The sequence below is a fragment of the Saimiri boliviensis genome, chromosome 8, assembly GCF_048565385.1.
Source record: "Saimiri boliviensis isolate mSaiBol1 chromosome 8, mSaiBol1.pri, whole genome shotgun sequence".
NCBI classification, from domain to species: Eukaryota; Metazoa; Chordata; class Mammalia; order Primates; family Cebidae; genus Saimiri; species Saimiri boliviensis.
In genome coordinates, this window is record NC_133456.1 from 79260013 (window position 1) to 79263068 (window position 3056).

Genomic DNA, 3056 nt, shown 5'->3' on the forward strand with positions numbered 1-3056 from the left:
ATATCCAAGTAGCAAGGAAGGACAAAAGAGTATTTCTAAAGAACACAGGGGGCCCAGGCACAGTGTCTCACTCTTGTAATCTCAGCACTTTGGGAGGCTGAGGTGGGCAGATCACAAGGTCAGGAGATTGAGATCATCCTGGCTAACACAGTGAAACCCCATCTCTACTAAAAATACAAAAAAAATAGCCAGGTGTGGTGGCACATGCCTGTTGTCCCAGCTACTCAGGAGGCTCAGGCAGGAGAACTGCTTGAATCGGGAAGGTGGGCATTGCAGTAAGCTGAGATAAAGCCACTGACTGCGCTCCAGCCTGGGCGGGAAAAAAAAGAGAGAGAGAGAGAGAACATAGGGAAAGGGCTCCTTGATGTTCATCTTGGTAATAATCTTACACTAAGACTAGTGGGACAACCTGCACTATGGTGTGAAACTGCATTAGGTAGAGTATATTTTTGACCTGTTAATATACACACATTCTGGTCAACAGAATTGCATTCTCATAAATCCAAACTCCAAAACGTGACATTTTTAAACAGAAGAAGAATCACTCAGTATCAAAGAAATGAGCAACCATCAATGAGGATGTGGAACACAGACAGGGACGCAGAGAGCTCATGGTAGAAAAACAAGGACTTCCAGCGTCATCACAAACAACACATTATATAGACACAGCCATTAATTTCAGGGCTTTTCTTTCTGTAGAATAAAATCTGAGATCTTGGCTTACTGGATCAAAGCTGACCTATATCCATCCACCCAACCATCTTTATATTAACTTTCCTTATTCACTAAGATTAAAAGTCAGAGATATTTTATAAATTGTTAAAGTGCACACAGCTAGATGATGACTGACGGAATAAGGAGTTAGCCTGGGATGTTTTTACTGTAAATAGTCCATTTGTGAGATGTTGACAAGAGAACATTTTCTTAGTTCTGATGTTAGTGCAGCATCTCTTGAAATATTACAATTTGAATGAGAGTTTAAGGTGGAAATTTACCTCTACAGCTCTATTAGGCCATTCTTGAATTACCATAAAGAAATACCTGAGACTGGGTAATTTGTAGGAAAAGAGGTTTAACTGGCTCATGGTTCTGCAGGTTGTACAGTAGCATAGCAGGGTCTGCTTCCGGGAGACCTTAGGGAGCTAAACTCATGGCAGGAGGTGAAATGGGAGCATACATTTCATATGGGGAAGCTGGAGCAAGAGAACAAAACCATGGCAGGGAAGTGCCACACACTTTTAAATGACCAGATCACAGGAGTAACTCACTCACTAGAAATCATGAAGTGTGATGACTTTATCTTTGTTATTTTTTTCAAGCTTGCTTTGGCTATTCAGCATCTTTTGTGGATCTATAAATTTGTTTTTTCAAACAGACAAAAAATTATTAGATACATAATATTTTATCAACACAACTAATAAGCTGGATCTGACAGATACTGGGCCAATTCCAGCCCATGACCTGTTTTTATAAATAAAGTTTTATTGGAATACATCTCCATTTATTTATTTACTTACTGTCTATGGTTACTTTTGCTTTACAATGGCAGGTTGAGTAACTGTGACTGAGACGGTATGGCCTGCAAAGCTAAAAATCTTTTTTTTTTTAATTGTTTGCTTTTGTTTAATTTTTTATTTCCATAGGTTTTGGAGGAACAGGTGGTATTTGGTTACATGAGTAAGTTCTTTAGTGATAATTGTGAGATTTTGGTGCAACTGTCACCCAAGCTGTATTCACTGAACCCAATTTGTAGGCTTAATCCCTCAACCCCTCCCACCCTTTCGCCCAAGTCCCCAAAGCCCATTATATCATTCTTACGCATTTGCATCCTCATAGCTTAACTCCCACTTATGACTGAGTACATAGTACGTTTGGTTTTCCATTCCTGCGTTATTGCACCTGGAATAATAGTCTCCAGTTCCATCCCCGTTGCTGTGAATGCCCTTATTTTTTTCCTTTTCATGGTTGAGTAGCATTCCATCTCACATATATACGACAATTTCTTTATCTACTTGTTGATTGATGGGCATTTGGGCTGGTTCTGTATCTTTCCAATTGTGAATTGTGCTGTTATAAACCTGCATGTGCAAGTATCCTTTTTGTGTAATAACTTATTTTCCTCTGGGTACATACCCAATAGTGGGATTGTTGGATGGAATGGTAGTTCTACTTTTAGTTCCTTAAGGAATCTCCACACTGTTTCCATAGTGGTTGTACTAGTTTACATTTTCACCAGCAGCATAGAAGTGTTCCCTTTTCACTGCATCCACACCAACATCTGTTATTTTTCAATTTTTTGATTACGTCCATTCTTGCAGAAGTAAAGTGATATCAATATGTGGTTTTGATTTGTATTTCCCCGATCCCTAGTAATGTTGAGCATTTATTCATGTTTGTTGGCTATTTGTATATCATCTTTTGAGAATTGTCTATTCATGTCCTTAGCCCACTTTTTGATGAGATCATTAGTCATTTTCTAATTTGTTTGAGTTCCTTGTAGAATCTGGATATTAGTCCTTTGTTGGATGCATAGATTGTGAAAATTTTCTTCCACTTTGTGGGTCATCTGTTTAATCTCCTGACTGTTCCTTTTGCTCTGATGAAGCTCTTTCATTTAATTAAGTCCCACCTATTTATCTTTGTTTTTGTCGCATTTGCTTTTGGGTTTTTGTTCATAAAGTCTTTGCAGAAGCCAGTGCCTAAGCCTTTCAGATCCTATATTTAAAATCTGAAAGGTAGTAAATGGGGTGGGGTAGTAAAGATAGTAAAAGGGTAGTAAAGGGGTTATTCATTGCCTCAAGCATTTGTCCTTTGTGTTACAAAGAATCCAATTACACTCTTTTAGTTATTTTAAAATGTATAATTAAACTATTATTGACAATAGTCACCTGGTTGTGATATCAAATACTAGATCTTATTCATTCTTTCTTACTACTTTTTCTATCAGTGGTTTTCATGGATTCTTAAAGATTTGCTGGGAATAGAATCTTGGAAACTATAAACAGAGAGTCTTTTAGTAATTCCCTTCCAATTTTGATAATTTTTTTTCCTTAATT